Raw genomic sequence first — 7,963 nt, forward strand, 5'->3', positions numbered from 1 at the left:
GCTTTGTCCCACCTTCCGCATTACCAAAGTCACGCTTTCTCAGTCAAGAGGTGAGTTCTTTCTGAAGTGCCTATACCATTGCCCAGTGATGATGAAGATGGTAATATCTATTTGGCACTCATCTTCCTGGTCCCAATAGGTCTAATTTGGAAATTGTTTATTGAAATGAAATAGTGTGAATTCAAGGTAGATATGAGTTTTTCTTCTCATGCTTCAAAGTTTGTCTTTTTTTTTTAAACTCCACTGAACCATACGTTTTTATACATGTTGCCAGAGCAGCTACCAGTAAGAGATGACTGGGATTTTGTCCCATTAGCACAGAGAAATATTTGGTGGGAGGATTGGGAAAAATATTAAATAATGATAAAAAGATTGATGTTTAAAACATTTTATTATGAAAATTTCCAAACATATACAAAACCAGAAAGAAAAGTACAATGAACTTGATGTACCCATCCCCCAGCATTTATCTACCCCTTTCCCTACACCCCTGATGAAGCTGTTTGAAATATGTTGACAGAACAAGGAATAACTAAACTTGGCAAGAACATGCTAGCGGAGGGTATGGGTGGTCAGTATCACCTATTCAAGAGCCACATCATTACCTACAAAGCTGATGGGGACCCCTTGCTTGCCGCAGTCTTCCTTTGGGCGTCTGAATTGCAGGCTAAAACTCTTCCTGCTTCGTTCCCAGCCCCGATGTGGTCTATCTACCTGAAGCTTAAGGAGGTGTCAAATAAGTGAAAAGTGCTTCTGAATTCTGGGAGAGAGTGATCACTATTACTTTCATTATTCCTCGTAATTATTTAAGTGTCAGAGCCCTCTTTGAGGGGTCCAGGACCTAGGATTGGTCTAAAATTAAATACAAAGCACTTTTTTTTTTTTTTTTTTTGCGGTACGCGGGCCTCTCACTGTTATGGCCTCTCCCGTTGCGGAGCACAGGCTCCGGACGCGCAGGCTCAGCGGCCATGGCTCACGGGCCCAGCCGCTCCGCGGCATGTGGAATCCTCCCAGACCGGGGCACTTACCACTGAGTCCAGTGCCTAATTCATAGTCACTCAATAAACACTTGGTGAATGAGTGAAAACAATAAGTGAGCAAATGAAAAAAAGAACGAAGGAAGAAACGGCTAAAGAGCATTATAATGCAGCAAGGGTAGGGCTGACTGAAGGTCACGTTTGCTTGAAGTAGCTCTTGTACCCAGAATGCATAGGAAATGTTAGATGTTCCCAATTCAGTGGCCCTAAATAGGACACCTGGTAAGAAGTGTCACGTAAATAGCAGGAGCTCCAGAGCACTGAGCATCATGGGGCAGGTTTGGGAAAGGGAATAAAGGTGGCAAAGAGAAGAGTTGGTAGAAATATATTAATTAAAACTTTAGATTAAGGCCTGAATGTAAAAATGATACAACTGTGTTGAACCCAGACAGACGTAATTAAATAGCTCTGTTGTGATCAAATTGAGTGGGAGGCCTGGGCAAGAGGCACTGCCCGTGCAAAGGAGCCCTGGAATATTGGGAAAAGGTGGAGCGCAGGAGTCTCATCGTGAAAAGATGGGGTTTCAGTTACAGGGACCACACAAGCTGCTTTTACTTTACATGAAAACCCTGCTCCAGGATTTGGCCGGGAGCAGAAGCCCCTGACTGGCGTCTTGCCCGGTACTATGGCTGGCCTCTAACTCACAGGGCATGACTGAAAATCAGACGGCGTACTGGCTAACTTTTTTAAGAGTTGGTGAGAGGAGTTAATCAACCAAAACTATTTATTAAGCACCTCCTTGGAATCTGGCACCATGTTATATATGGTGGGGAATTCAAAATACACGTACCACCCCTTCCATGATCTCAGGTGTACTTCCTAATTGGTAAATTGAAACTAACTCAGGTGAGAATAATCCCAAGAGGTGTTTAAACGCTGACTGAGGCTAAGGGCGTTGGTTCTCTGGGCGTCAGGAGAGGAAGAATTCGTGCTCTGCCAGAGAAATTTGAGATGATTCCGAGGAACTCAGGTATGGAATTGAGTGGGTTGGAAACAGCCTCTACTCTTTTCAGGGGAAGAAGCTGGGGAGTAAGGGAAGAGGATGTGGGGAAGCCTCTTTATGTGGCTACCTGAAGTTCTAGTCGATTCCTAAGGCCAATGCAAAATCAAACACAAGCTGACACTAATAAATGTTCTGGTGAGGGGATCCACAAAGGTGTCTGGAACTTTGGGGACTGCTGGGATTTTGGGCTACATTTGGCTAAATTAAAAACAGGGATTTTCAGGGCCTGGGGTTATACTTTAACAATTACCTCTCAACTCTAAAAAGGAATCATTTAGGGCTTCCCTGGTGGTGCAGTGGTTGAGAGTCCGCCTGCCGATGCAGGGGACACGGGTTCGTGCCGCGGTCCGGGAAGATCCCACATGCCGCGGAGCGGCTGGGCCCGTGAGCCATGGCCGCTGAGCCTGCGTGTCCGGAGCCTGTGCTCCGCAACGGGAGAGGCCACAACAGTGAGAGGCCCGCGTACCGAAAAAAAAAAAAAAAGGAATTATTTGTAAGTTTTTTCTTCTTAAATAGTCCAGAGATTCAAGAAAGTTTTTGTTTTGGTTTGTTTTGTTTGTTTTGTTTTGTTTTTCAAATAACTACATGTTATGCAGCGCTGCCATCTGCTGGAATTAGACCACTTCCCAAAAGTTGGTGATGCCTCCAATTACAGTTTAATTGGACAAGGCCAGCCTTAGAACAAAGTTTGTTGTTCCCTTCTCTTCCCTCCCCTAGTCCCTGCTCACTACCCATCCCACATGTATCCTCTTCCTCTTGCAAGTACAAATATAGGGATAAAGATGCTGTGTTGTATTTTTCAGGATATATTTTCATTGCCTAGGTCACTTCTCTATGTAGAATATCGAAGTTAATATGAGTGATAATTTTAATTGACTTAACTAGGGCTAACCATAGGTAAAATTTAATGTGAAAAAAAATATTTTGAGCCCTCTGTGGCCTTCTTTGGGAATTCAGATTGCCATCCTGGGTCCCATTCTTGGTCCCCTACTATTGTGTTAATTGATTTGATATGAGTTGAAAAAGGATTAAGTTAAAGTGTAAGATGAAATCTCAAACACATACCAGAAGTCAAATTTTGAGAAATGTTGAAACCAAATGACATAGGGGAGTGTATTCTGTATAATTTGGAAACATAAAATGTCATGCTGGTTATACTGTATACCAATTATGACAGATTTAGTGATTGAATTTACTTTTAAATGTGTACTTCCCATGAAATTGTGAAGGGATGTTATTTATAGCAACAATTGCCTTCAAAGAGAGTGTATCATGTTAAAATGAAAGACTCTTTTGTTGAACTAAACAACTAAATGAATTTGGTTATGCATAAGTGTGTCTGTGGCTGTATATGAGGATAAGAGAAAACTGAATTACTCTGTTTCAGGAAAACAGTGGAATTGGTTTTTTTTTTCAGGAGAAGAGTAGAGATAGGGAAGGAGATAAGGCCCAGAATCATGGCAAGAGGCAGGAATATCAAGAAACGGTTGAGGGTGTTTCCTTCTTTCTTTCTCTTTTCCCTTCAATCCATCTCTCTCTTTTCTTTCTTTCCTTCTTTCTTTCTCCCCATCTCCTCTCCTCTCCTTCCTTCTATGCTTTCTCCTGCTCTCTTCCTTAAAAAAGTGATTATATAATATTAAATTACTAAGTTGTGGATTCTCCTCTCCTAAACTTTATCAATAAAGGGTTTTTATATACAAATGGCCTGTAAATGGCTTTCATTTTTGGTGTTTGTTTGGTTTTTATGTTTGTTGTTTGTTTTGGTGAGATTGAGGTGTAAGGTTACCAGTGTTAAGGTGGTATGGAAAAGGGAAATCATGTGAAGAGGTGAAGTGCCTCTTAAACTAAATTAGTATTCAGTGGAATTAGGGGCTCAGAGCTACTTTCCAAAGTCCATGGCTTGGAGGCTCAAGGCAAACTCAGGGGATATTAAGGGGCAGGTGATCCCAGCCTACTTCTTGTCGTTTCATGAGTTACAGCACCCTCCTTCCTTGCCTTCTTGTGTTGTTCTCCACACTGGGTAAAGTTCTGATTCTGGTTGGTATGTGCATGGGAGATATATCCTACTTCCCAAGGGCAAAGAATGGGATATTCTGGCTTCTAATTGTTTACTGGTTTTTCAACCTTCCAAAGTAGGTTTGCTTCCTTTTTCGAGGAATTTATTCCAAATCTCTGATTTCTAACATCCAACTCTTAAGCCCCTCCCTTAGACTGAGTCCCTTGATTTCTCAGGCCATTCTCTCCAGGGGTTTCAGAGCAGCTTTTTTTTTTTTCGGTATGCGGGCCTCTCACTGTTGTGGCCTCTCCCGTTGCGGAGCACAGGCTCCGGACGCGCAGGCTCAGCAGCCACGGCTCACGGGCCCAGCCGCTCCGCGGCATGTGGGATCTTCCCAGACCGGGGCATGAACCCATGTCTCCTGCATCGGCAGGCGGACTCTCAACCACTGCGCCACCAGGGAAGCCCTCGGAGCAGCTTTTAATCCCTTTCACAATTCCTTCCAGGGAGTTCTGGGACTCTGTGAAAGTGCTGGGTGACCTATGATTGTAGAATGTCTGTGCTTTGTGTGATTCTCTGTAGCATTCTCCTACAGTTTCTGTAAAGATTGGTCCTATCGTCCCATATCCTTCATTACAAATTTTAAAGCTATTTAGAAAATATTGATTAGTGGTTAAATGTTAGATTCTAGAACCAGATACCCAGGGTTTGAATCTCTTTCTACCTCTTATTAGCTACGTGACCTTGGGTGATTAGTGGTTAAATGTTAGATTCTAGAACCAGATACCCAGCGTTTGAATCTCTTTCTACCTCTTATTAGCTACGTGACCTTGGGCTTACTTAATCTCTCTCAATTTCAGTGTACTCATATGCAAAAGGAAATAACAAAAATGCTTATCTATAGAGATTTTGTGAGGATTTTGTAAGTTTAATGCATGTAATGCACTTAAAACAGCACCTAGTACATATTATATTCTATGTAGCTATGAGTTAGCTATGGCTATTCACATGACACTATAGTCTATATATGTGGCTGAACTAGGATTCCCTCCTTCCTAGGGCTTTGCTCCAATCTGGTGGTGAGTTAGGGACATGTTTGGAGGAAGGTGACCTATAGGCTCACTTTTGAACTCTTGGGTATTCATCTCTTTCTTCCTCACCCCATTTTACCCTTTATCAAATTGGAATGGAAGAAGTTTCAACAGGAATGGCTTTTCCTGAAGAATAGGAAAGGCCAGTGTGTTCAGTGTCTTTGGTGTTAAATCCAAGTGACATCAATCCATGCTTGTCCTTCAGAGTTTATCCACGTGGCATCTGTGTGCTCCCATGAGATTTGGCTTTCCCAAAGCTTACACATCTCACCTTCATTATTTTGTTGTTTTCTCTTCCTAGAGCCCATCATGAAAGGAGATATTGAGAATTCTAGTTCATCACTTATAAAGGACCCCTAGGTTCTGAGCAGATAGAATATATACATGGCATTTCTGTGCATGTTCCTAGTAATTAGATCTGTTTTTTAATTCACTTAAAGTGAAGTACAACGAAACACTTAACAAATTTATCTTAGCAAATAAGACACTGCCAGAGAAGGTGGGAGTTTTGTTTGGGGTGGGATAGGTATGTGTGGCTTGATACAGGAAAAGAGGAAGCTAAGGCAGAAAAGAAACCACACCTCAGTGATCCAGAGAACTTTGGCTAAGAAGAGAATTGCAGAGGAATGGGAGGCTGTGGTCCTGGGAGAGAAGTGGGAGAGAAGAGTGGAGAGGTAAGATCCTCCCCAAACCTCTGATTCTACATTATTCTTGCTTATTCCTTGTTATTTCCCCTAACCTTTTTATTCAGAGAGCTTCCACATAACAGGGTAAAGGTTGTATCTAAACTTGGGCTGTTGTTAACTTTAACCTAACATATGTAGTTTCCCTTAGGATTTCTACTTACAGATGGAATGCATAGGATGTAGAGCAGACAAGGCCATCCCCCCAAAGTTATTACAGTCGTTTCCTTACCTAGATGATCCTCAGAATCCCTTTGGGTGCTTTACAAATATATAGGCCCCACCCCTGGAGGTTCTAGTTTAGTAGGTCTTTCATGGGACCTGGGAATTTGATATTTAAAAAACTTCACCAGTGGTTCTGATTTAGGGTTAGGTTTATGAACGACTGATACAATGCAGAGAGAGTGGACTGTAAATGAGGTCAGATCTGGTCCTAGCGCTACCACTTAGTAACTAAGTAGCTTGTGTGATTCTGATAATGTTAACTAACTTCTGAGCGTTGCTCTATTTATTTGCAGTGTTGAAATAGTTAAATAAGGTATAATATTAAAGTATCTTATAATTAGTGCAAAGCAGTTATTTTTATATGGGCCTTTACCATTACATATATATATATATATATACACACACACACACACACACATATAGCTGTACATATATATGTACAAGCTGACCACGTGGGTAATCTGGCTGTCCTTTGATGTCTAGGTCATCCCATACTCACTTTTATCATCTACCTTTTCCACTTTGAATTTGGACAAGTCCAGTTCAAGGCCTGTAGACCTCACAGCAGCTGTGAATAAGCTGGTGATGGCTTCTTCAGCCTCTGCTCAGCTTTATTGGATATAAGTCATTATTTCAGTCAACACAGCCATCTTTGGTACTTCGGATACATTCACAGCCATAATTCTACCTATTTCTAAAAATTTTATTTATTTATTTATTTATTTATAGCTGCGTTGGGTCTTCGTTGCTGCACGCGGGCTTTCTCTAGTTGCAGTGAGCAGGGGCTACTCTTCGTTGCAGTGCGTGGGCTTCTCATTGCGGTGGCTTCTTTTGTTGTGGAGCACAGGCTCTAGGCACGCAGGTTTCAGTAGTTGTGGCACGCAGGCTTCAGTAGTTTTGGCTCGTGGGCTCTAGAGCGCAGGCTCAGTAGTTGTGGCGCACGGGCTTAGTTGCTCCGTGACATGTGGGATCTTCCTGGACCAGGGCTCAAACCTGTGTCCCCTACATTGGCAGGCGGGTTCTTAACCACTGCGCCACCGGGGAAGCCCATAATTCTACCTATTTTTTGAAGTTGTCTGAATTACAGTTGGTAGCAGTTGCTACAATGTGAGTATAACTTCTTCCCTTGCTCCACTTTCCATACCCCACTCCCCCTACCCATGATGCTGAGAACAGATCTGTAGCAATAAAGAGGGATAAGAGAACCAGACTGAAATCTCAACAGAAAAAGTTTACTGGGGGCTTCAGTAATGACTAGAGCTAGAATGACTACCTCCTTTTTGAAATACTTCACTTGCTATAGACATGTATGGAATGGGGAAGAAGACAAAATTTGAATCTACATGACTTTGGTATTTTTGGCTGCCAGTATCCAATCCCGATTTTCTTGATAATTCCATCCCTGCACCTTGCAGTCCATGCTTCTAAGGAAGTTAACTTTCTCCTCATTCCTGTCTTTCTGTGCCAGCTATGTCTCAGGCCTAACTAATGAACATGGTCTCTTCCTCTCTGGCCATGATGACTTATTTGAAAATGGTTCCATAACCTATGACAGTCCTATCACACTGCAAACCTGGACTTCTCAGATGGTTCAGAGAAGAGATGTGCTCTTTTCCACTGCATAGAGACAAGAGTGCATGTGGCAGCCATCTTAGGATCACAAAGGTAGTTTTCTCAGAATGGAGCCAAATTTGATAAATCAGTAGAGAAGTAGAGACAGTGATTGTGTCTTGGCCACAGTGCTTTGAAAAGATTAAGCCTTGTTTGAAAACACGATTTACTTTTGTTTCTTACTGGTTTAAAGACAGATTATGCCAGGTTTTCTATTTTCTGTCATTTACAGTGGATAGCATCTTATATACAAATATTTATACAATTTCTTTAAGAGATGTGGGTCATCTGAATTGAAGTACTGAATGCTACCAAGG

The sequence above is a fragment of the Pseudorca crassidens genome, chromosome 16, assembly GCF_039906515.1.
Source record: "Pseudorca crassidens isolate mPseCra1 chromosome 16, mPseCra1.hap1, whole genome shotgun sequence".
NCBI lineage: Eukaryota > Metazoa > Chordata > Mammalia > Artiodactyla > Delphinidae > Pseudorca > Pseudorca crassidens.